General features: G+C 49.3%; 1 protein-coding gene across 3 annotated transcripts in view; it reads left to right on the top strand.

Annotated features, from left to right (window-relative positions):
• The first annotated feature begins 24489 nt into the window (after positions 1–24489).
• The window catches only part of LOC147089885 (NACHT, LRR and PYD domains-containing protein 3-like), a 59787-nt gene continuing 56865 nt past the window's right edge, over positions 24490–27411 (top strand). For all 3 annotated transcript variants that reach the window (XM_085977188.1, XM_085977189.1, XM_085977191.1), the window contains exons 1-2: positions 24490–24683; positions 25740–25904. The gene's annotated coding sequence lies outside the window, so the exon portion shown is untranslated. The remainder of the gene's footprint in view (positions 24684–25739; positions 25905–27411) is intronic.

Raw genomic sequence — 27411 nt, 5'->3', positions numbered from 1 at the left:
AGGAAGGATGCGCCCAGTGAGATCAGACAGTGTGTAACCTGGCGAGCATGGGCCCAGTCAGATCAGACAGTGTGTAACCCGGTGAGGATGGGCCCAGTGAGATCAGACACTGTGTAATCGGGGGAATATGGGCCCAGTGAGATCAGACAGTGTGTAACCAGGGGAGGATGGGCCCAGTGAGATCAGACACTGTGTAATCGGGGGAGTATGGCCCCAGTGAGATCAGACAGTGTGTAACCCGGTGAGGATGGGCCCAGTGAGATCAGACACTGTGTAATCGGGGGAGTATGGCCCCAGTGAGATCAGGCAGTGTGTAACCCGGGGAGATTGGGCCCAGTGAGATCAGACAGTGTGTAACCCGGCGAGGATGGGCCCAGTGAGATCAGACAGGGTTTAACCCAGGGAGGATGGGCCCAGTGCGATCAGATAGTGTGTAACCCGGGGAGGATGGCCCCAGTGAGATCAGCAGTGTTTAACCCGGGGAGGAAGGGCCCAGTGAGATCAGACAGTGTGTAACCCGGGGAGTATGGCCCCAGTGTGATCAGACAGTGTGTAAGCCCGGGAGGATGGGCCCAGTAAAATCAGACAGTGTGTAACCCGGGGAGTATGGCCCCAGTGAGATCAGACAGTGTATAATCCAGGAAGGATGGGCCCAGTGAGATCAGACAGTGTGTAACCCGGGGAGGATGGGCCCAGAGAGATTAGACAGTGTGTAACCCGGGGAGGATGGGCCCAATGAGATCAGGCAGTGTGTGTAATGATATCAGCAAATAGTGATGTTATTTGCCTGTTTGATTATCATGCCTTACCAGCATAATTGCATGTATTGAATGCTTATGCCTGACCAGCAGAGGGCATGTGACCGAGACAAGCACGGCAGTTGAGTTTAGTTTCAGTTTCATTCTAGATGCATCACTAGCTTGATGTCTCCTGTAAATGCTGTATAAAGAGTTGAACAGACTTTAGATTAAAAGACATTCTCTTTCATAAATGTCTCGTCATTGAACCCACAAAGAAATCAATACATGGTGTCAGAAGTGATTGAAAGAGATGAAGAGGAAATATCTGAAGTTAAATCAGCTCTCCACAGATTAGCAAGCCAAAAGAGAACATCGTTACTTACCATTAGAGAATAGCTAACGAAGTGAAAAATGGAAGGTTTACTCCCACCGGCGAAGCTTCAGTTGACAGGTAATGTGGCTGAAAATTGGAGAAGGTTCAAACAACGTGTGGGGTTGTATTTATCAGCAATCGGAGCTGATGAGAAAAGTAATAAAAGGAAATCGTCACTGTTCTTACATGTCGTGGGTGATGAAGCGCTGGAGGTGTATAATAACTTCACGTTCGCTGCTGATGGAGACAAAATGAAGCTAGAGGAAATAATGGAACAGTTTGAGGCCTACTGCATACCTAAACGTAACGTGATGTATGAGAGGCACAGATTTTTCACATGTGTGCAGAAAACGGGTGAGCCTATTGATCAGTATGTGACTGAACTGAGAAACAGAAGCAAATCGTGTGAATTTGGGGGACTGACAGACTCGCTGATAAATGACAGACTGGTGTGTGGTATTCCGGATAATGGTCTGAGGGAAAGACTGCTAAGAGAGCAAGATCTATACCTGGGAAAAGCCATAGCACTGTGTAGGGCTACAGAGACTGTGAAGTTGCAGGCAAAGGAGCTGTTCAGTGACAATAGCTGCAACGTGGATGCAGTGAGAAAGAACGGATACAAACCATTTAACAAAACGAGCGCCAATGTGAAAAAAGAGGCGTGGCCAGCAAACAAAAATGAAACTGACAATCGAAAGTCATGTAGTCGATGCGGTACACAGCATCCACCAAGAAAGTGTCCAGCATATGGTAAAACATGCAATAGTTGCAACAAAAACAACCATTATGCCCGTTGCTGTAAGAACCAAGTGCAACAAAGCAAGGTCCATACAGTAGATGAAAGCGAGATAGAGGAGTTCAATGTAGATGTTGTGTCTGAAAACAAAGAAGAAAAAAGAGACTGGATGTTGACACTAAAAGTGAATGACATACACATTCCATTTAAATTGGGTACTGGAGCACAAGTTAATGTGATATCAGAGACTGATTTTAAGAAAATTAGACCCAGACCAAAGACAAATGGAATCAAAGTGAAAGTGATAGGATACACAGGTACTAATATACCAGTGAAAGGAAAATGCATTGTCAAAGTAACACACAAGGACAGAGAGCACACGCTAGCATTAATCGTGGTGCCAAAGGATGTGCAAGCCATACTAGGTTTAAAAGCCTGTGCGAGACTGAACCTGGTAAAGAGAGTCCTCATTGTGGAAAGCGAAGGAGAGACAGTCTATGATGAACTGAATGTTGCGTACACACCGGGTAAGCTGATGTATACAGCAGACACGTTGTCCAGAGCTGTTGACCCAGGAGAGCCCGCAAACACAGTGAAAAGACTGATGTACAAGGCAAAAGACAGTGGAACTAACTTCTACCAAAGCATGCTTGTATACCGCACAACGTCGCTCGAGTGTGGTAAGTCACCAGCCCAACTCCTGATGGGACGTCGGCTAAGGTCAAACCTACCCATCCCGGAGAACCTCCTGAAAACAAAAGAGGGGGAGAAAGTGAGGAAGTTCAAAGAACAACAGAAAGAAAAGCAAAAGCACTACTATGACAGAGGCACACAAAACCTACCTGAACTCCACACTGGTGACCAAGTAAGGTTCAAAGACAAAACAAACACATGGACTCAGAAGGGAACTGTCCTGAGTGAAGTTCAACCAAGATCATACACCATTCAGACAGATGAGGGTGCTGTTCTGAGAAGAAATCGTCGAGATCCTCTCATGGGACCAGCCAGAGCAGGTCAAGAGACTGATACTGTTGAACAACCTGATCACACAGCTGAGAACCATTCATCTGAGGCAACAACTCAGATTCAAGGACAATCAATCAGAAAATCCTCAAGACACGTGAAGCCTCCAGAGCGACTCATTGAGCAAATTTAAGGACTTTTGGTAGAGAAGGAAGTAATGTTATCTTATTCTTTCTTCAAGTTCTAGTGTATTGACATATTTCATGTGAACACACAAAGCAAGGTTAAAAAACCTTGATCATGATAATGATAATGTAAGTTCATTAAGTGTTACAGTTAAAATGCAGATTAATACAAAGAAAACATGTTGTTAGTTAAAAGTAAAATACTTTTGTTTTAAGAAAGGGAGATGTAATGATATCAGCAAATAGTGATGTTATTTGCCTGTTTGATTATCATGCCTTACCAGCATAATTGCATGTATTGATTGCTTGTGCCTGACCAGCAGAGGGCATGTGACCGAGACAAGCAAGGCAGTTGAGTTCAGTTTCAGTTTCGTTCTAGATGCATCACTAGCTTGATGTCTCCTGTAAATGCTGTATAAAGAGTTGAACAGACTTTAGATTAAAAGACATTCTCTTTCATAAATGTCTCATCATTGAACCCACAAAGAAATCAATACAGTGTGCAACCCGGGGAGGATGGGCCCAGTTAGATCAGACAGTGTGGAAACCGGGGAGGATGGGCCCAGTGAGATCAGACAGTGTGTTACCCGGGGAGGATGGGTCCCGTGTGATCAGACAGTGTGTAACCCGGGGAGGATGGGCCCAGTGTGATCAGACAGTGTGTAACCCGGGAAGGATGGGTGCAGCGAGATCAGACAATGTGTAACCCGGGGAGGATGGGTCCAGTGTGATCAGACAGTGTGTAACCAGGGGAGGATGGGCCCAGTGAGATCAAACAGCGTGTAAGCTGGGGAGGATGGGTCCTGTGAGATCAGACAGTGTTTAACCCGGGAAGGATGGGCCCCATGAAATCAGACATTGTGCAACCCGGGGAGGAAGGGCCCAGTGAGATCAGACAGTGTGTAACCAGGGGAGGATGGGCCCAGTGAGATCAAACAGCGTGTAAGCTGGGGAGGATGGGTCCTGTGAGATCAGACAGTGTTTAACCCGGGAAGGATGGGCCCCATGAAATCAGACATTGTGCAACCCGGGGAGGAAGGGCCCAGTGAGATCAGACAGTGTGTAACCCGGGGAGGATGGGCCCAGTGAGATCAGACAGTGTGTAACCCGGGGAGGATGGGCCCAGTGTGATCAGAAAGTGTGTAACCCGGGAAGGATGGGCCCAGTGTGAACAGGCAGTGTGTAACCCATAGAGGATGGGCCCAGTGAGATCAGACAGTGTGTAACCTGGGGAGAATTGGCCCACTGAGATCAGACAGTGTGTAACATTAGGAGGATGGGCCCAGTGAGATCAAACAGTGTGTACCCCAGGGAGGATGGGCAATGTGAGATCAGACAGTGTGTAACCCGGGGAGGATGTGCCCAGTGAGATCAGACTTTGTGTAACCCGGGGAGGATGGGCAACATGAGATCAGACAGCATGTATCCAGGAAGGATGCGCCCAGTGAGATCAGACAGTGTGTAACCTGGCGAGCATGGGCCCAGTCAGATCAGACAGTGTGTAACCCGGTGAGGATGGGCCCAGTGAGTTCAGACACTATGTAATCGGGGGAATATGGGCCCAGTGAGATCAGACAGTGTGTAACCAGGGGAGGATGGCCCCAGTGAGATCAGGCAGTGTGTAACCCGGGGAGATTGGGCCCAGTGAGATCAGACAGTGTGTAACCCGGGGAGGATGGGCCCAGTGAGATCAGACTGTGTGTAAACCAGGGAGGACGGGCCCAGTGAGATCAGACAGTGTGTAACCCGGGGAGGATGGGCCCAGTGTGATCAGACAGTGTGTAACCCGGGGAGGATGGGCCCAGTGAGATCAAACAGCGTGTAAGCCGGGGAGGATGGGTCCTGTGAGATCAGACAGTGTTTAACCCGGGAAGGATGGGCCCAGTGTGAACAGACAGTGTGTAACCCGGGGAGGTAGGGCCCAGTGTGATCAGGCTGTGTGTAACCCGGGGAGGATGTGCCCAGTGTGAACACAGAGTGTGTAACACGGGGCTGTAGGGACCAGTGTGATCAGGCAGTATGTAACCTGGGGAAGATGGGCCCAGTGAGATCAGGCAGTGTGTAACCCGGGGAGGATGAGCCCAGTGAGACCAGACAGTGTGTAACCCGTAGAGGATGGGCCCAGTGAGATCAGACAGTGTGTAACCTGGGGAGAATTGGCCCAGTGAGATCAGACAGTGTGTAACATTAGGAGGATGGGCCCAGTGAGATCAGACAGTGTGTAACCCAGGGAGGATGGGCAATGTGAGATCAGACAGTGTGTAACCCGGGGAGGATGGGCCCAGTGAGATCAGGCTTTGTGTAACCCGGGGAGGATGGGCAACATGAGATCAGACAGTGTGTAACCCGGGAGGATGGGTCCAGTGAGATCAGACAGCGTGTATACAGGAAGGATGCGCCCAGTGAGATCAGACAGTGTGTAACCTGGCGAGCATGGGCCCAGTCAGATCAGACAGTGTGTAACCCGGTGAGGATGGGCCCAGTGAGATCAGACACTGTGTAATCGGGGGAATATGGCCCCAGTGAGATCAGACACTGTGTAATCGGGGGAATATGGCCCCAGTGAGATCAGACAGTGTGTAACCAGGGGAGGATGGCCCCAGTGAGATCAGACAGTGTGTAACCCGGTGAGGATGGCCCCAGTGAGATCAGACAGTGTGTAACCCGGGGCGGATGGGTCCAGTGAGATCAGACAGTGTGTAACCCGGGGAGGATGGGCCCAGTGAGATCAGACAGTGTGTAACCCGGGGAGGATGGGCCCAGTGAGATCAGACAGTGTGTTGTAATGATCAGTAACCTGTCATTCTGGAATGGTACACTATGTGGTGCTGTATGTATATAAGAGTGGGCTACCCTCAATGCACCAGGCAACCCACAAGGTAGCAGTCAAGATGGATGCCTTTACAGATACCGTACCTAGTCCACATGTGCTCAATAAAGTGTCTAGCAAAAGCTAGATGTTCCCAATAAAAACGAATAGTTATTAATGAACATAACATGGTACCAGGATTGGTAAGATCTGTTGAATATTGTGCAACGCGACATGGAGAATTTGAAGCCACCAGAGCATTTGAAACTCACAGGAAATATCGACTACAATTGGCAGACTTTTAAACAACAATTCGAACTCTACATTGCTGCCATTGGGTACGGTACGAAGCCAGACGCAAGGAAAATAGCGTTGCTGCTCACGGTTGCAGGCCCACAGGTGATAGAGGTATTTAAAACATTTCTATTTAATCCAGAGCAGAACAGAGAAAAATTAGATGATGTGCTAAAGAAGTTTGATACACATTGTTCTCCCAAAAAGAATGAAACCTATGAAAGGTACATCTTCCATTCTCTGACACAGCAGCAAAATGAGACTTTTGATAGCTTTATGACTGATCTGAAACTGAAAGCACAGACTTGTAATTTCTCTGAGCTGAAAGCATCCATGATTCGTGACCAGATTGTGTTTGGTATTCATGATAAAAAAAAGTCAGGGAACATCTGTTGAGAGAAACCGAACGAACATTGGAGATTGCTGTGAAAATATGCCAAGCCAGCGAGCTAGCTCAAAAGCACGCAAAGACTTTCAGTGAAATCAATACTGATGCGGTTGTAATGAGTGATAATGCTGCTGTCGGTGCTGTGTCCTACAAGGGGAAGAAACGTCGGCAGAACAGAAATGAAAAGCAATCGGAGGATGAAATTTTTAATTGTAAACGCTGTGGTTACAGACACCAGTTAAGACAATGCCCTTAGTGTTAGGGGGATTAAATACGTGGGGTTACGGGGATAGGGTGGGATATGTGTCGGAGCAGGCTCGATGGGCCGAAATGGCCTCTATCTTCACTGTGGGGTTCCTGTGATTTCCTGTGATTTCCTGTGAATGCCCAGCGTTTGGAAAAATGTGCACAAAGTGTAATGGAAGGAATCACTTTGCCAAACAACGCTTTTCAAAAGTAAAAACAAAGAAAGGGCGACGAGTTAATGTGATTGAGGACACTGATTTAAGTGAGACATGTTTTGTAGGAATGGTGTCATGTGACAATATCAAAAAGGATACAGTAAATGTGCAGCCCTCAGGAATAACAATGCTGAACATAAAGTTAATGCAGTAGAAGAGAACAAATGGATGATCCCACTGCAGGTAAATGGAGCATTAGTTACATTGAAACTAGACACTGGGGCAAAAGCAAACTTAATCAGTATGAGTGACATTAACAATATGAAAGAAAAGCCCAAAATACAGAAAATGTCAGTACTACTGTGATGCGCTATCAATTACCCAAAAGACTGAGGTTAAGCGAGTAACTAACAGGCTTTTATTAACAAGAGAATGAAGGTGTGCCTCGAGTGGTCGACCAGTCCAGAATACAGAGGGACTGTGGAGCAGTCACCTTTATACCTGGACTTGTGGGAGGAGTCAGCCGAGGCATGTACAGACATGTACACAGTGGAATACAAACACCCATACAGGCAGGTATAACAGTGGTTTACCACATTCACCCCTTGTTTAAAAATGAGTCCGGCGGGGTGAAGTGTATTAAAAGTTCGTGTATTGGAGTCTCTCCGGAGGTCTTGTCTGCCGCTGTGATCGACGTGGCGACGGCAGGGGTAGTGAAGCTTCCGGCGTCGAGTCCCGCGTAGGCTGGGGCACTGGTGTGTAGTCCTCGTGGGTGTCGAGCGGGTCGCGGGGCCCAGGCATGCCATCTGCTGGGGTTGGATATTGGATCGTGGGGGGGGGTGGTAGTGGGTTACTGGGGCCCCGGAGGGTGCGAGGTCTCGTATGGAGACTGTGCCCTCCCGCCCGTCCGGGTACGCAATGTAAGCATACTGGGGGTTGGCGTGGAGGAGGTCGACCCTCTCGACCAGGGGGTCCGTTTTATGGGTCCTCACGTGTCTTCTCAGTAGGACCGGCCCTGGGGACGTCAGCCATGGCGGTAGCGATGTCCCCGATGTGGACTTCCTTGGGAAGACAAATATTTTCTCATGAGGGGTGGCGTTAGTGGCAATGCAGAGCAGTGACCGAATAAAGTGGAGCGCATCAGGGAGCACATCCTGCCAGCGGGAGGTCGGAAGGCCCCTAGACTTTAAGGCTAGCAGGGCGGCCTTCCAAACTGTCGCATTCTCTCTTTCCACCTGTCCGTTCCCCCGGGGGTTGTAACTGGTGGTCCTGCTTGTGGCAATACCCCTAGCGAGCAGGTACTGGCAGAGTTCGTCGCTCATAAACGATGAGCCCCGGTCGCTATGGATATAGCTGGGGAAACCGAACAGGGTGAAGAGGTCGTTCAGACATTTAATGACCGTGGCAGTGGTCATGTCCGGGCAGGGGATGGCGAACGGGAAACGGGAGTACTCATCAATAATGTTGAGGAAGTACACATTGCGGTCGGAGGAGGGGAGAGGCCCTTTAAAATCAACGCTCAGGCGCTCGAAGGGGCGAGTGGCTTTGATCAGGTGAGCCCTGTCTGGTCTAAAAAAGAGCGGTTTGCACTCAGCGCAGACTTGGCAGTTCCTGGTCATGGTCCTGACCTCCTCAATGGAGTAAGGCAGGTTGCGGGCCTTGATGAAGTGGAAGAACCTGGTGACCCCCGGGTGGCAGAGGTCATTGTGGAGGGCCCGCAGTCTATCGATCTGCGCGCTGGCGCAGGTGCCACGCGATAGAGCATCCGGGGGTTCATTGAGCTTCCCGGGCCGGTACAAGATCTCGTAATTGTAGGTGGAAAGTTCGATTCTCCACCTCAAGGTCTTGTCGTTTTTGATTTTGCCCCTCTGCTTGTTGTCAAACATGAAAGCAACTGAACGCTGGTCAGTGAGCAGGGTAAATCGTTTTCCGGCCAGGTAGTGCCTCCAATGACGCACAGCCTCCACAATAGCCTGGGCCTCCTTCTCAACAGCGGAGTGTCTGGTCTCCGGGCCCTGGAGGGTTCGTGAAAAGAAGGCCACGGGTCTCCCCGCCTGATTAATGGTAGCGGCCAGGGCAAAGTCGGACGCGTCGCTTTCCACCTGGAAGGGGATGGATTCGTCCACTGCGTGCATGGTGGCTTTGGCAATGCCTTCCTTGATACGGTGGAAGGCTAAGCGGGCCTCTGCTGTCAAGGGAAAAGAGGTGGACTTGATCAGCGGACGGGCCTTGTCCGCATAGTGGGGGACCCACTGGGCGTAATAGGAGAAAAACCCTAGGCACCTCTTCAGGGCCTTGAGGCAGTGGGAGTTCCGTAAGGGGACGCATCCAGTCGGGGTCGGGACCGATGACTCCGTGTTGCACAACACAGCCAAGGATGGTGAGGCGGGTTGTGCGGAATATGCACTTCTCCTTGTTATACGTCAGGTTCAGGAGTTGGGCGGTGCAGAGGAATTTTTCGAGGTTTGCGTCATGGTCCTGCAAGTCATGGCCGCAGATGGTCACATTGTCCAGATATGGGAAAGTGGCCTGCAACGCATTTTGATCAACCATCCGGTCCATCTCCCTTTGGAAGATGGAGACCCCGTTGGTGACGCCAAAGGGAACGCTAAGGAAGTGATAGAGGCGGCCGTTTGCCTCAAAGGCAGTATACTGGTGGTCCTCAGGGCGGATAGGGAGCTGGTGGTACGCTGATTTCAGGTCAATGGTCGAGTAGACGCGGTACTGCGCGATCTGGTTGACCATATCAGCTATGCGGGGGAGTGGGTAAGCATCCAGCAGGGTGTAGCGATTTATTGTCTGGCTGTAGTCGATGACCAGGCGCTGCTTCTCGCCGGTCTTAACGACCACAACCTGGGCTCGCCAGGGGCTGGTGCTGCCCTCAATAATCCCCTCCTTCAGGAGCCGCTCCACTTCAGTTTTAATGAAAACCCTGTCCCCGGCACTGTATCGCCTGCTCTTTGTGGCGATGGGCTTACATTCGGGGGTGAGGTTAGCAAAAAGTGGGGGGGGTGACTCTGAGTGTGGAGAGGTTGCACCTAGTGCGCGGCGGGCAGTTTGGAAGCTGCTGGCTGCGGACTGTGAGTGGGGGGAGGGGTCCACCGTACGCCATCATAACACTTTTAAGGTGGCACTGAAAATCTAACCCCAGTAGAACGGCAGCGCAGGGGTGGGGCAGGACCAGAAGTTTAAAATTATCGTACACAGTCCCGTCTACTAAGAGTGTCACCACGCAGTAGCCGCCAATGTCTGCCGACTGGGACTCAGAGGCCATAGAAATCCGCTGGTGCGCAGGCAGGACTGGGAGAGAGCAACGCCGCACTGTGTCAGGGTGGATGAAGCTCTCCGTGCTCCCAGAGTCAAAAAGGCAGGTTGTTTCATGACCATTTACCTTAATGTCCATTGTGGACCGGGCCAGTTGGTGCGGTCTCGCTTGGTCCAGCGTAACGGAGGCCAGCGTAGGGGTCGGTATGTCGCTGCGGGTATCAGATGAGGCGGTGTTGGGGGCCTGCTGCGTCCCGGCTGGCGTCCAAGATGGCGGCGTCCATGATCCCCATGTGGCTGGAGGCGTCCAAAATGGCTGCTGTTCCGGTGGTTCGCACATGGCTGGGGAGGCCCAAGATGGCGGCCCGCACGGCCCACACATGGCGCTGCTGTGGTTCGGGGTGGCTTTGGCCCTGCAGATGCTGGCGTAGTGTCCCTTCTTCCCGCAGCCTGAGCAGATCACATTTTTCGCCGGGCAGCCTGCTCTGGGGTGTTTGGCCTGGCCACAGAAGTAGCATTTCTGACCTTGGGACACTGCTGCGGTAGTTGGGCCGTTGCTGGGATGTGGCTGGGGTGGCACGGCGCTATGAGACGGTCCTATCGTGTCCCAGGCTGTCATTCCTCGCGGCATCCACGGTGCAGAGGAGTAGGCATCCATGCCCCGGTAGGCTGCGTCCAATGATAGTGCGAGTTCAGAGGCCTTGTTGAGGTCGAGGTCACTCTGCTTCAACAGTCGCTGTCGGGTGTAATTGGATCTGTGGCCCGCTACAAAAGCGTCCCGGATGAGTTCCTCTGTGTACACGGCGGCCTTTACATCCTTACAACCACAGGCCCGGCCAAGCACAGACAGTGCCTGAAGGTATTCCTCGGTCGATTCCCCAGGTTGTTGTTTACGACTCCCCAGGAGGTGCCTGGCGTACACCTCGCTCACTGGGCACGTGTACTGGTCCTTGAGTAGCTTGAGAGCAGCCGTGTACGAGGTCGCATCCTGGATGACCGAGTACGCTCGGTGGTTCACTTTGGAGGTCAGGACATCCAGTTTGTCCTCATCCGATTTGACCGTTGCAGCGGAGGCAATCAGGAATTTTTCAAAGCACCTAAGCCAGTGAGCAAACTTGGTGGATGTGTCCGCCTCCCAATGGTCTAAGTCCAGGCATGCTGGTGTGAGGATCTTCTCCATTATAAAAAATCTTGTTAATAAAATTGATGCGCTATCAATTACCCAAAAGACTGAGGTTAAGCGAGTAACTAACAGGCTTTTATTAACAAGAGAATGAAGGTGTGCCTCGAGTGGTCGACAAGTCCAGAATACAGAGGGACTGTGGAGCAGTCACCTTTATACCTGGACTTGTGGGGGGAGTCAGCCGAGGCATGTACAGACATGCACACAGTGGAATACAAACACCCATACAGGCAGGTATAACAGTGGTTTACCACATACTGAAGGACTATAATGGACAGAAAATAGATAGCTTAGGTGTATGCAGACTTAAAGTTACAGTCAAAGACAAAGTGCATCATCTCATGTTTTCTGTTGTGGCTGAAGGACGTGATTCACTACTGGGTGACAAAGCTTGTGAGGACTTAGAACTGGTCCAGAGAGTCTACCGTATAAACTGTGCCATAAGCAGGCCAGATGACTCGGTGGATTCTGTAATGAGTAATTTCCAGGATGTGTTCAAAGGATTTGGAGTTCTACCATTCACTTACAAGATCCAGCTAAATGAGGATGCTCAGCCAGTGGTACATGCTCCACGAAGAGTTCCAGCACCCCTGCGTGACCAGCTCAAGAATGAACTGGACAGAATGACCACACTTAGGAGTCATCAGGAAAGTCGAAGAGCCAACAGACTGGGTTAACTCCATGGTATGTGTAAAGAAAAAGAACAATGATCTAAGAATATGCATGGATCCAAAGGACTTAAATGCAAACATAAAACGTGAACACTACCAGATTCCCAAGCGAGAAGAAATCACCAATGAAATGTCAGGTGCCAGATACTTTACAAAGCTCGATGCCTCACAAGGATTTTGGCAACTAAAACTGGATGAAGAGAGCACCAAATACTGTACCTTCAACACACCATTTGGCAGGTATTGTTTCCTCAGAATGCCTTTTGGGATAATATCTGCATCTGAAATCTTTCATAGAGCGATGGAACACATAATTGAAGGTCTGGAAGGAGTTCGGGTCTATGTTGATGATATCATCATCTGGGGCTCCACATTGAAAGAACACAATGAGAGACTGACTAAAGTGCTACAGAGCATACGTCGGAATGCACTAAAGCTCAAAAAAGCCAAGTGTCAGTTTGGCGTCCAGGAAGTCACTTTCCTAGGAGATAATCTATCTGGTAAATGAATAGAGCCAGATATGGAAAAAGTAAATGCCATACTCAAAATGCCCCGACCCACTGACAAAAAAGGAGTGCTACGCATCATGGGGATGATAAACTTCATTGGAAAGTTCATTCCTAACTTGTCAGCCATGACAGCCTGTTTGCGAGACCTGCTACGTAAAACAAATGAGTTCGCATGGACAGAAAGACATGAACAAGAGTGGATAAACCTCAAAACAGTGCTGACAACCACACCTGTACTCACCTTCTTTGACCCAACAAAAAGAATCAAAGTGTCAATGGATGCATCAAAAGATGGCCTAGGTGCGGTCTTGCTACAAGCAGAGGGTGAAGATTGGAAGCCTGTTGCCTATACCTCCAGGCCTATGACTGATACTGAGTGTTGATACGCCCAGATTGAAAAGGAATGTCTAGGCTTGGTAGTTGGACTAGAAAAGTTTCATGGCTACATATATGGACTTCCCACCTTCACAGTTGAGACAGCCCACAGCCCACTGGTTTCCATCATAAAAAAGAACCTGAATGAGATGTCTCCAAGGATTCAACGACTCATGATGAAGCTGCAAAGAAATGACTTTGAACTGATGTGCGGGTTAGGTTGATTGGCTATGATAAATTGACCCTTAGTGTTAGGGGGATTAAATACGTGGGGTTACGGGGATAGAGTGGGATATGTGTTGGTGTAGGGGTTACGGGGATCGGGTGGGATATGTGTCGGTGCAGGCTCGATGGGCTGAAATGGCCTCTATCTGCACTGTGGGGTTTCTGTGATTCTGTGATTCTGTGTGATCTACACACCAGGCAAATACATAGTGTTAGCAGATGCACTATCCCGAGCACCCACCATGTGAGCTCTACTGAAGAAGACGTGGATGTTCATGTGAGTATGGTCACTGCTGCGCTGCCCGTGTCAGACACAAAATCAAAGCAAATAGCAGAAGAAACAGTAAAAGATACAGTATTACAAACAGTAATAGAGAACATTCATCATGGTTGGCCAAAAGGTTCCTGTCCAAAATATTTTCACATAAGGTCAGAATTGAGTGTCGCAAGTGGTCTATTACTAAAACAGAACAGAATAGTCATTCCACAGGCTCTACGTCAAGACATGCTCAAAAGGATTCATGAGGGACACCTCAGAATTGAAAAATGCAAAAGGAGAGCAAGAGACACTGTTTATTGGCCTGACATAAATAAGGACACTGAGAACATGATAGGCAAATGTGAGACATGTCAGAAACACCAAAACAAACAAGCAAAGGAACCAATGATAGTAGCTGACATACCAACAGCACCATGGCAAAAGGTTGGTATGGACCTTATTCATTTAAATGGTAAAGACTATCTAATAGTGATTAACTACTATTCTAACTATCCTGAGATGCTGCTGCTCTCAATCACCACAGCAAGCAGTGTCATAATGCATGTGAAATCCATCTTCGCCAGACATGGAATTCCCAGGATTGCCGTTAGCGACAATGGTCCGTGCTTCAACTGTAAGGAGTTCGTGTCATCTGCAAACTTACTGAGGGGGCTCTGACCCAAATTTTCAGAACCTCTCTGGCCACAGGGGATGTACCAGAGGACTGGAGAACAGCTAATGTAGTACCATTATACAAGAAGGGTAGCAGGGATAAACCAGGGAATTACAGGCCAGTGAGCCTAACATCTGTGGTAGGGAAATTATTGGAAAAAATTCTGAGGGACAAAATTAGTCTCCACTTGGAGAGGCAAGGATTAATAGGGGATAGTCAGCATGGCTTTGTCAAGGGTAAATCATGTCTGACAAATCTGATTGAATTTTTCGAGGGGGTGACTAGGGAGGTGGATGAGGGAAATGCTGTGGATGTGGTTTACATGGACTTCAGTAAAGCTTTTGACAAAGTCCCGCATAGGAGACTGGTCAAGAAGGTAAGTGCCCATGGGATCCAGGGTGCCTTGGCGCGTGGGATCCAGGGTGCCTTGGCGCGTTGGATCCTAAACTGGCTGAGTGGCAGGAGGCAGAGGGTGATGGTCGAAGGTTGCTTTTGTGACTGGAAGCCTGTGTCCTGTGGGGTACCTCAGGGATCGGTGCTGGGTCCCTTGTTGTTTGTGATCTACATAAATGATTTGGATGAGAATGTAAAAGGGATGATCAGTAAGTTTGCAGATGACACGAAAATTGGTGGGGTGGTAAATTGCAAGGGGGAAAGCCTCAGGCTACAGGACGATATAGACGGGTTGGTCAGATGGGCGGAAAAGTGGCAAATGGAATTTAACCCTGAAAAGTGCGAGGTGATGCATTTTGCATGGACAAATAAGGCAAGGGAATACACAATGAGTGGTAGGACCCTCGGAAGTACAGAGGGTCAGAGGGATCTCGGTGTACATGTACATAGATCTCTGAAGGCAGCGGAACAAGTAGATAAGGTGGTTAAAAAGGCATATGGGATACTTGCCTTCATTAGCCGAGGCATAGAATATAAGAGCAGGGAGGTTATGATGGAGCTGTACAAAACGCTGGTGAGGCCACAGCTGGAGTACTGTGTGCAGTTCTGGTCGCCTCACTATAGGAAGGATGTGATTGCTTTGGAGAGGGTGCAGAGAAGATTCACCAGGATGTTACCTGGGATGGAGCGCCTCAGCTATGAAGAAAGACTAAACAGGCTGGGGTTGTTTTCCTTGGAGCAAAGAAGGCTGAGAGGGGACCTGATTGAGGTGTACAAAATGATGAGGGGCATAGATAGGGTAGACAAAGAGGAACTTTTCCCCTTAGTAGGGGGGTCAATAACAAGGGGGCATAGATTCAGGGTAAGGGGCAGGAGATTTAGAGGGGATTTGAGGAGGAACTTTTTCACCCAGAGGGTGGTTGGAATGTGGAACTCAATGCCTAAAAGGGTGGAAGAGGCAGGAACCCTCACAACATTCAAGAAGCATTTGGATGAGCACTTGAAATGCCATTGCATACAAGGCTATGGACCAAATGCTGGAAAATGGGATTAGACTGGACAGGGATGGATGGGCGGTGCAGACACGATGGGCCGAAGGGCCTCTTTCTGTGCTGTAAAACTCTATGACTCTATGACTCTATAACAGTTTGCAGCACATTATGACTTTCAACACATCACATCCAGTCCTTTGTATGCTCAGTCGAATGGTAAGGCAGAGAAAGGTGTTCAAGTTCTCAAGCAGCTACTGAAGAAAGCGACAGAAAGCAAGTCTGATCCTTATCTCGCCCTGCTGAGCTACCGAGCCTCACCTTTAGACTCTGGTTCTTCACCTGCTGAACGCCTAATGGGTCACAAGTTGCGTACCACGCTACCCTGCTGTGCAAAAGAAAAGCAGAGTAAGGAACTGAGACAGTTACTTCAACTGTTAAAGCTGAAACAGAAATCATACTATGACAAGTCATCCAAAACTCTGAAACCATTGACAAGGGATGATGTTGTCAGGATTGAAGATCCAGATGCATGGAACAGGAAAGATACAGTTCTTGAGGAAGTAGGACGAAGGTCATACACTGTTAGAACTGAGGAAGGACAGATTCTCAGGAGGAACCACCGTTCCCTCCTAAAAACACAGGAGACTATCGAAGAGCAAATCGATGACAATGCCGCAACTGAATCTTGTCACTCACCACCAAAACAATCTAACACAAATACACATACAGGCTCTCATGAAAACACATCAGACTTACCTGTGCTGAGAAGATCCACACGTGAAGTAAAAAACCCTGATAGACTTAATCTTTGATTAAAAAGAAAAGTACATTGAAAATGTATTGACTGTTGAAGATGTTCATGATGCTATGATTGATTGATATTGATTGATACTGATTTTGTTTAAGCTCAAAGAAAGGGGGATGTAATGATCAGTAACCTGTCATTCTGGAATGGTACACTAGGTGGTGCTGTATGTATATAAGAGTGGGCTACCCACAATGCACCAGGCAACCCACAAGGCAGCAGTCAAGATGGTTGCCTCTACAGATACAGTACCTAGTCCACATGTGCTCAACAAAGTGTCCAGCAAAAGCTAGCTGTTCTTAATAAAAACGATTAGTTATTAAAGAACATAGCCTGTGTAACCCGGGGAGGATGGGCCCAGTGAGATCAGACAGTGTGTAACCCGGGGAGAATGGGCCCAATGAGATCAGACAGTGTGTAACATTGGGAGGATGGGCCCAGTGAGATCAGACAGTGTGTAACCCAGGGAGGATGGGCCCAGTGAGATCAGACAGTGTGTAACCCGGGGAGGATGGGCCCAGTGTGATCAGATAGTGTGTAACCCGGGGAGGGTGGGCCCACTGAGATCAGACAGTGTGTAACCCGGGGAGGATGGGCCCAGTGTGATCAGATAGTGTGTAACCCGGGGAGGATGGGCCCAGTGAGATCAGACAGTGTGTAACCCGGGGAGGATGGGCCCAGTGTGATCAGATAGTGTGTAGCCCGGGGAGGATGGGCCCAGTGAGATCAGACAGTGTGTAACCCAGGGAGGATGGGCCCAGTGAGATCAGACAGTGTGTAACCCGGGGAGGATTGGCCCAGTGAGATCAGACAGTGTGTAACCCGGGGAGGATGGGCCCAGTGAGATCAGACAGTATGTAACCCGGGGAGGATGGGCCCAGTGTGATCAGATAGTGTGTAACCCAGGGAGGATGGGCCCAGTGAGATCAGACAGTGTGTAACCGGGGAGGATGGGCCCAGTGAGATCAGATAACGCCGGTTGCTCTAAAGCACAGAGAAATTGTATATTTCCATCCAGATTTCTGGTAATTTTTCAGAAGCCAAAGCGGGCAGGACGAGGATCTGAGGAAATGGAGAAAATGAAACAGAAATACTCGGCCCTGAACTTTTACTTCTCTGAAAAATTGGAGGAAAATTGTACACTACAATCCACTTCACAACATCAATATTGTTCTCATTTTCTGTTCTGTGGTAATTAGATCTCCCGGGAAGTGACGGAGTAATTGAGAAAGGTCCACAGCTGGCGTAAACATGGATTGTAGACTGAGGAACAACAGCAGGTGAAATAGCACAGGATTGTGAGAGCACCAACCAGAGAGAACCCTTGCGATTCAAAGAGCTTCTAGAGATCGACTGGGGAGAAAGGTCAGAGAGAGTCTCATTGACTCAGATACACACTGGTCCTGGAGATGGACTGGGGAGAAAGGTCAGAGAGTCCCATTGACTCAGATACACATTGGTTCTGGAGATACACTGGGGAGAAAGGTCAGCGAGAGTCCCATTGACACAGATACACACTGGTCCTGGAGATGGACGGGGGAGAAAGGTCAGAGAGTCCCATTGACTCAGATACACACTGGCCCTGGAGATGGACTGGGGAGAAAGGTCGGAGAGAGTCCCATTGACTCAGATAGACACTGGTCCTGGAGATGGGCTGGGGAGAAAGGTCAGAGAGTCCCATTGACGCAGATACACACTGCTCCTGGAGATGGACTGGGGAGAAAGGTCAGAGAGAGTCCCACTGACTCAGATAGACACTGGTCCTGGAGCTGGACTGGGCAAAAGTTCAGGGAGAGCCCCATTGACACAGATACACACTGGTCCTGGAGATATACTGGGGAGAAAGGTCAGGGAGAGTCCCACTGACTCAGATACACACTGGTCCTGGAGATGGACGGGGGAGAAAGGTCAGAGAGTCCCATTGACTCAGATACACACTGGCCCTGGAGATGGACTGGGGAGAAAGATCAGAGAGAGTCCCATTGACTCAGATACACACTGGTCCTGGAGATGGACTGGGGAGAAAGGTCAGAGAGAGAACCATTGACTCAAATACACACTGGTCCTGGAGATATACTGGGGAGAAAGGTCAGGGAGAGTCCCACTGACTCAGATACACACTGGTCCTGGAGATATACTGAGGAGAAAGGTCAGAGAGAGTCCCATTGACTCAAATACACACTAGTCCTGGAGATATACTGGGGAAAAAGGTCAGGGAGAGTCCCACTGACTCAGATACACACTGGTCCTGGAGCTGGACTGGGGCGAAAGTTCAGGGAGAGCCCCATTGACTCAAATACACACTGGTCCTGGAGATATACTGGGGAGAAAGGTCAGAGAGAGTCCCATTGACTCAAATACACACTAGTCCTGGAGATATACTGGGGAAAAAGGTCAGGGAGAGTCCCACTGACTCAGATACACGCTGGTCCTGGAGATGGACTGGGAAGATAGATCAGAGTCCCATTGACTCAGATACACACTGGTCCTGTAGACAGTATACAAAGGTTACAGGGTAATGCAGGAAATGGTGAGAATGGGACTGGGAGAGTCTGACCACTGAGCACAATTATCCAGCATGAGGCCGTGCAATAGGATGTGAAGTGAGATCAGTTTCTGTCTCTAAACACACAGTCACACTGAATCTTGTGTGTTGTAGAGTACAGGGATTTGATCTAAGAGGTGACTCCAGTCTGAGGCCGAGGCCAGTAGACTTTAACTATCTCCCCGCCCCCAGCACCAACTCAAAGAACTGACCTTTATGATGGCCATGATATCAGTATTATACTGCCTGTTAAGGTGATAACAGACATTCAATTATATTTCCTATCCAACTCTCTAAAGTCTTATAATTCTGAACTGGATGCTGGGTTTTACGAAAATGTATTTACTCTGATTCTTTTGCTGGATTTCACAATTGAAGTTGATTTACATGATTAATTTCTTCATAAACTGGTGATAAAATGATATATAAATCTTATATTTTAATAAAGATTTGTAAAATTGCAAACAGTTTATTATTTTGTGTGGTCACCTGATCCAGCTCCCTTCCTTGGCCGAGGGTTCTGTTTATTAAACTGAGAGAGGTGTTTGTCCCGATATTTTCTAGATTCCTTTCCCTGCTCGTTCAGCACAGTCCCCCGATTATCGTGGAGCCTAAAAACACCATGTTTCAGCTCTTCAAAGGCTGACTGGAGTTTCCAGAATTGTCCTTTACTGAAATTTTGTAACATTTCAGATGTGCAACGGCGACGATCGGATATTTCGCCATCAAGTTCAGTATATTGTGTAATTTAAATGGTTACTGTTAACAGTAACACATTTAGATGGTTTAAGACAATCTGATTTTCAGCAGTCACAGGGTGTATCTCCAACAATGTGACTTTTATTGATGTATTTCTGTAGATGTGGCGCTGCTTAATGTTCTGTACAGCTGGAACTGACGGTGGATTCAGTAAATCCGCAGTGTCAGGTCTGGTGGTGTAAAAAATCCATTATTGGAATCGCAGCTTCATGGTTAGAAACACTGGCTGAATGTTCAGGGTTAATGTTCTGAACTAAACTCCGAACATGTGATGTTGGTTTTGTTATTTCCGTGTTCAGTTATTTTCGGCAATCGAGTTCCTCTATTTCTAGATCGCAGCACAAGGGGCCTTGGCTCCAATTTATATCCGAAGGACTGTGAAACTTCAGTGTAAACTGCAGTCTATGTATTCGGTAGTCTAGGAGTCGGAACCAGTTGTTTCTGAGCAGTAGGTTATATAGATACATATATTTCGTAATACCTCCTCTTGCTATGATTTATTAACGCTTTGTTCTAAATCTGATAACACGTGTTTCAATACATTTTGTATAGAGAATATTGTTCCACGTTATTCGGTTTTGGGCACTGCTCCCTCGTAAGATATATTGGTCTTGGAGAGGATGCTGCACAGGTTCATTGGAATGACAGCAGAGATAAAAGTGTTCAATTATGAGGACAGGTTGCGTAGACTAGGTTTTGTATTCCCCAGAAGATGAAGTGGTGATCTAATTGAGGTTTTTAAGATGATTAAAGGATTCGGTAGGGTGGATAGACAGAAATTATTTCCTCTGGTGGAGGAGTCTTGAACAATGAGGCAGAACCTTCAAATTAGAGCTAAGCTCTAATGATGTCAAAGTATTTCTTCACAAAAAGGGTTGTGGAAAACTGGAACTCTCTCCCCCTAAAAGCTGTTGCGGCTCGGTCAATTGAAAATGTCCAAACTGAGATTAGTAGATGTTTGTTAGGCATTAAGGGTTAATGAACTACAGCGCATGCATTGAGTGAAGACCCAGATCAGCCATGATCCTTGAATGGTGGAACAGTCTGAAGGGGCTGAATGGCCTCCTCCTGTCGCTATGTTCAGTTGTATTCCTCCCACCACTGGGGGCGATGTAGTGAACATTCCCGCTGTCCACCTTTTCCCAGGAGCGCAGTGAAAAGACATCCCAGTCCCTCTGCCTCAGTCTGAGCAAAGCCATGGAGATTGAGTTGTGATGAATTAAAAGCCTGCTCCCTCTCCAAGGAGAAACTAGACCGCGAGAGGCAGCGACAGCGACCCTCCGCTCAGCAAACTCCAGCCCGGCTTTCACACCGGGAGGCGGAGGGGGATTATCACGCAGGCGCAGTGATGTCACAGTCAGCCTGAAATATCAGAAACAACAACAGGAAATGCTGGAAAAACTCAGCAGGCCAGGCAACATCCGTGGAGAGAAAAAACAGAGTCAACGTTTCGGGTCGAACCCTTTTTCAAAACTGGAAAGGAAATAGATCGAAAGGCAGTGCTGGGAGAGAACAAAAGAAGTGAAGAGACATTAAGAGGTATTCAAAACGAGACGCGATGGTGATAGGACGAGTGGAGACAAAAGACGGCTCCAGATTAGGTGTGAGATGTTCTGGCAGAATGGGAGACAGCTGCCATGTGGGAGATCTGTTTCATTTCCTTTCCAGTTTTGAGAAAGGGTTAGACCCGAAACGTCAACTCTGTTTGTTCTCTCCACGGATGTTGCCTGGCCTGCTGAGTTTTTCCAGCATTTTCAGTTGTTTCGGATTTCCAGCATCTGCAGTATTTTGCTATCGTACTGAAATATCAGAAATAACAACAGAAAATGCTGGAAATACTCAGCAGGCCAGGCAGCATCCGTGGAGAGAGAAACAGAGTTAACGTTTCAGGTCTGGGACCCTTCATCAGAACTGGAAAAAACTGGAGATGTAACAGATATTAAGCAGGTGCAGAGACAGGGGTGGGGGGGGCGGTTAGGAGGGGAGGAAGGAATTGAAAGAACACCCCGTACTATTGAAAGAGGCAGGAAAGATAAAATATTGCAAATGGGAATGGCCTCTTACCCTCTCTAGATCTTATCATTGCTAACTGCCGACGTGACGTCGGCCGTCTCCATTTCTCTGCTCCCCTCACTCACTCCAACCTACCTCCCTCTGAACTTGCAGCACTCCGTTCGCTCCAATCCAACCCTAACATTATCATTAAACCTGCTGATAAGGGTGGTGCTGTTGTTGTTTGGCGAACCAACCTCTACCGTGCGGAACCTGAACGCCAACTCTCCAACACCTCCTCCTACCTCCGCCTGGACCATGACCCCACTAGCAAACATCAAGCCATTGTTTTCAAGCGTGTCACTGACCTCATCTCCTCTGGAGATCTTCCCTCCATGGCCACCAACCTCATAGTCCCCCAACCCCGCACAGCCCGCTTCTACCTCCTTCCCAAGATCCACAAACAGGACTGCCCTGGTAGTCCCATCGTTTCAGCCTGTTCTTGCCCCACGGAACTTATCTCTTCCTATCTCGACTCTTTTTTCTCCCCTTGTCCAATCTCTTCCCACCAACATTCGCGACTCTTCCGATGCCCTTCGTCACTTTAACAATTTCCAGTTTCCTGGCCCCAACTGCTTCCTTTTCACCATGGACGTCCAATCCCTCTACACCTCCATCCCCCACCAGGACGGCCTTCGGGCGCTCCGTTTCTTCCTTGAACAGAGGCCCAACCAGTCCCCATCCACCACCACCCTCCTCTGCCTGGCTGAACTTGTTCTCACATTGAACAACTTCTCCTTTGACTCCACTCACTTCCTCCAAATTAAAGGTGTTGCTATGGGAACCCGCATGGGCCCTAGCTATGCCTGCCTGTTCATGGGATATGTGGAACATTCTTTGTTTCAGTCCTACTCGGGTCCTCTCCCTCACCTCTTTTTGCGGTACATCGATGACTGTATTGGTGCCGTTTCCTACTCTCGCCCTGAACTAGATAAGTTCATTCACTTTACTTCCAATTTCCACCCTTCCCTCACCTTCACATGGTCCATCTCCGACTCTTCCCTTCCTTGACTTCTCCGTCTCCATTTCTGGCGATTGGCTTTCAACAAACATCCACTACAAGCCCACTGACTCCCACAGCTACCTGAACTACACTTCCTCCCACCCCGCTTCCTGTAAGGACTCTATTCCATTCTCCCAGTTTCTCCGTCTCCACCGCGTCTGTTCTGACGATGCCACCATCCATACTAGTGCTTCCGACATGTCTTCCTTTTTCCTCAACCGAGGATTCCCCTCTACTGTGGTTGACATGGCCCTTGACCGTGTCCGTTCTGTTTCCCGCACTTCTGCTCACACCCCTTCCCCTCCCTCCCAGAACCATGATAGGGTTCCCCTTGTCCTCACCTTTCACCCCACCAGCCTCCACATTCAACGGATCATCCTCTGCCATTTCTGCCACCTCCAACGTGATCCCACCACCAAACACATCTTCCCCTCACCTCCCCTTTCAGCATTCCGAAGGGACCACTCCCTCCGCGACACCCTGGTCCACTCCTCAATCACCCCCAACAGCCCTTCTCCTTCACCTGGCACCTTCTCGTGCAAGCGCAGGAGATGCAACACATGCCCTTTTACCTCCTCCCTTCCCACTGTCCAGGGCCCCAAACACCCCTTCCAGGTGAAACTGTGATTTACTTGTACTTCTTGCAATTTAATATACTGCATTCGCTGCTCATGATGCGGTCTCCTCTACATTGGGGAGACCAAACGCAGATTGGGCGACCGCTTTGCGGAACACCTCCGTTCAGTCTGTAACGGTGACCTTGAGCTTCCGGTTGCCTATCACTTTAATTCTCCGCTTCACTCCCACTCTGATCTCTCTGTCCTCGGGCTATTGCATTGTTCCAATGAAATTCAGCGTAAGCTCGAGGAACAGCACCTCATCTTTTGATTGGGCACTTTGCAGCCTGCCGGACTCAACATCGAGTTCAACAATTTCAGATAATTATCCCTGCCCCCATTTTTCATGCAGTATGATTTTTGCCATTCCCATTTGCAACATTTTATCTTTCCTGCCTCTTTCAATAGTACAGGGTGTTTTTTCAATAACTTCCTCCCCTGGCCATCTCTGCGCCTGCTTAATATGTTACATCTCCAGCTTTTTCCAGTTCTGATGAAGGGTCCCAGACCTGAAACATTAACTCTGTTTCTCTCTCCACGGATGTTGCCTGGCCTGCTGAGTATTTCCAGCATTTTCTGTTGTTATTTCTGAAACGGTGGCATAGTGGTTAGCACTGTTGCCTCACAGCGCCAGGGGCCCGGGTTCGAATCCGGCCTCGGGTGACTGTGCAAACTCCACACAGACATTCTCCCCGTGTTTGCGTGGGTTTCCTCTGGGTGCTCCGGTTTCCTCCCACAGTCCAAAGATGTGTGGGTTAGGTTGATTGGCTATGATAAATTGACCCTTAGTGTTAGGGGGATTAAATACGTGGGGTTACGGGGATAGGGTGGGATATGTATTGGTGTAGGGGTTACGGGGATCGGGTGGGATATGTGTCGGTGCAGGCTCGATGGGCCGAAATGGCTTCTATCTGCACTGTGGGGTTTCTGTGATTCTGTGAAATATCAGAGTTGCATTGCCTTCCCGCGCAGGCGCAGTACCGCTCCCTTGCCTTCCCGCGCAGGCGCAGTCTCGCGCTCCCTCTGACGCAGGCGCAGTGCCGCTCTGTCTCAGACGCAGGCGTAGTGCCGCTCTCTGACGCAGGCGCTGTACCGCTCTCTCGCTCTCTCTCTCTCTCGCGCGCTCTGTCTGACGCAGGCGCAGTACCGCTCTCTCTCTGACGCAGGCGCAGTACCCCTCCCCCTCTCGCTCGCTCTCTCGCTCTCTGACGCAGGCGCAGTACCTCTCCCTCTCTGACGCAGGCGCAGTGTTGCTCGCTGCCGTCATTCCGGGGATTGCCGGTCCGGCTCAGTTTGCTTCTGGTGCCGGGCCGGGTTGATCGATGAGTGAGGGTCAGAAACAGGGTCATTGCCCAGGTTACGGGTGCCGCGCTCTGTGACTGAGGGAACTCTGCTCCATTCAGCACTCGGCCCGACAGCGGCTGCTCAGCCCGGAGTTTGGATCACAGCGAGGGAGGGTCACCGCTCCGGTCAGTAACTCCGCTCAGAAAATGGCGGATTTCTGTCTACAGCAGTGAGAATGCGGAAGTCTCGGTTCTAATTTTTTATATCACACGGAGGGTGGGGATTCACAGGATCACAGCTCCGGTTAGTAACTCCCCGGGGAATGAGCTGGACCGGCTCACAATACAGGGGCTGGTCCGGGGGTGGAGGGCGCGGTGGGTTCATCAGGTCCCGGGGAATGAGCTGAACCGGCTCACAATACAGGAGCTGGTCCGGGGGTGGAGGGCGTGGTGGGTTCATCGGGTGCTGGGGAATGAGCTGAAGCAGCTCACAATACAGGGGCTTGTCTAGGGGTGGAGGGCGTGGTGGGTTCATCAGGTCCCGGGGAATGAGCTGAACCGGCTCACAATACAGGGGCTGGTCCGGGGGTGGAGGGTGCGGTGGGTCCATCAGGTCCCAGGACATGAGCTGAACCGGCTCACAATACAGGGGCTGGTCCGGGGGTGGAGGGCGGCGCGGTGGGTTCATCAGGTCCCGGGGAATGAGTTGAACTGGCTCACGATACAGGGGCTGGTCCGGGGGTGGAGGGCGCGGTGGGTTCATCAGGTCCCGGGGAATGAGTTGAACCGGCTCACAATACAGGGGCTGGTCCGGTGGTGCAGGGCGTGGTGGGTTCATCAGGTCCCGGGGAATGAGCTGAAGCGGCTCACAATACAGGGGCTGGTCTGGGGGTGGAGGGCGCGGTGGGTTCATCAGACCCTGGGGAATGAGCTGGACCGGCTCACAATACAGGGGCTGGTCCGGGGGCGGAGGGCGCGGTGGGTTCATCAGCAGTTTGGACAGGAAATGGCGCATTTCTGCCCAGAGCAGTGTAAATGGGGGAGTCTCAGGAGGGTGGAAATTTACTGTGAGGAAAATCTCCAAACTAAACACACAGCCCCGGAACTGGGGATCTGAGGAAAGGGACAAAATCAAACAAATACTCGACCTTGAAATTGAATTTTAATAAGCAGATTAAAAGTCTACATTACATTATTTCACGCTTTCAATATTGTTCTTATTTTCTGCTCTGCCGCAATTAGATCTCCCGGTGAATGATGGCGTGATTGAGGAAGGTGCTCAGCTCGAAGTAAACAGGGATTGTAGACTGAGGAACAACAGTAGGTGAACCAGCACAGGATTGTGAGCACCAACCAGAGAGAACTCTTCCGATTCAAAGAGCTTCCATCGGTGGACTGGGGCGAAAGGTAAGAGAGAGTCCCATTGACTCAGATCCACACTGGTCCTGTCGATGGACTGGGGAGAAAGGTCAGAGAGTCCCATTGACTCAGATACACACTGGTCCTGGAGATGGACTGGGGAGAAAGGTCAGGGAGAGCCCCATTGACTCAGATACACACCGGTCCTGGAGATGGACAGGGGAGAAAGGTCAGAGAGAGTCCCATTGACTCAGATACACACTGGTCCTGCAGACAGTACACACAGGTTACAAAATGAGGCAGGTCTTGGTGAGAGTGAGAGTGGGAGTGTCTGACCACCGAGCACAATTATCCAGCATGAGGCCGTGCAATGGGATGTGAAGTGAGATCAGTTTCTGTCTCTAAACACACAGTCACAGTGAATCTTGTGTATGTTTTAAAGTAAAGGGGTTTGATCTAAGAGGTGATTCTGGAGCAGAGCCCAGCAGATGGACACGTGTCTGTTTGTTAGGTGGGGCTGAACACACACCGACACCTTCAGATCTCAGTGTTAAAATATTTCAGATCTGGTGACAAATCAAGGGGAAAGATTGAACAGTGAAACTAATTAAAATCAATTCATTGAACACGATTCAGAGACAAACCTATAGCCTGTGACCAGCAGATATGGAGTATTGTCAGATAGTGCATGCTGAGCACAGCGTTATTACGTAATAAGTAGGAGCAGAAGTCTGCCACACAGCCCCTAGAGCCTGTTCCACCATTCAATACGATCATGGCTGATCATCGACCTCAACTCCACTCTCCTGCCCGGTATCCATATCCCTGGATTCCCCTAGAGTCCAAAAATCTATCTATCTCAGCCTTGAATATACTCAATGACTCAGCATTCGCAGCACTCTGGGGCAGAGAATTCCAAAGAGTCACAACCCTCTGAGTAAAGAAATTCCTCCTCACCTCAGTCTTAAATGACCGACCACTTATCCTGAGACTATGCCCCCTAGTTCTCGACACTCCAGCCAGGTGGAACAACCTCTCGGCATCTACCCTGTCAATCCCCTTCAGAATCTTATATGTTTCAATGAGATCACACCTCATTCTTCTAAACCCCAGAGAGTATCGGCCCATTCTACACAATCTCTCATCATCGGACAGTCCTCTCATCCCAGAAATCAATCCAGTGAACCTTCGTTGCACCGCCTCCAAGGCAAGTATATCCTTAGATAAGGAGACCAAAACTGTGCACAGTACTCCAGGTGTGGTCTCACCAAGGCCCTGTACAATTGTAGCAAGACTTCCTTACTCTTATACTCCAACCCCCTTGCAATAAAGGCCAACATGCCATTTGCCTTCCTCACTGCTTGCTGTACCTGCATGCTGGTTTTCTGTGTTTCTTGCATGAGGACACCCAAATCTCTGATCACCAACATTTGAAAGATTCTCACCATTTAAAAAGTATTCTGTTTTTCTTCCTCACATTTCCCTACATTATACTGCATCTGCCACCTTACTGCCCACTCACTCAGTCTATCTATATCCCTTTGCAGACTCTGTG

This window comes from Somniosus microcephalus, unplaced genomic scaffold, assembly GCF_052327205.1.
Source record: "Somniosus microcephalus isolate GS21.2 unplaced genomic scaffold, FLI_Smic_1.0 unresolved_chr4, whole genome shotgun sequence".
NCBI classification, from domain to species: Eukaryota; Metazoa; Chordata; class Chondrichthyes; order Squaliformes; family Somniosidae; genus Somniosus; species Somniosus microcephalus.
Note: the sequence above shows the minus strand (reverse complement) of the source record. Positions and strands in the feature narration are given on the sequence as shown.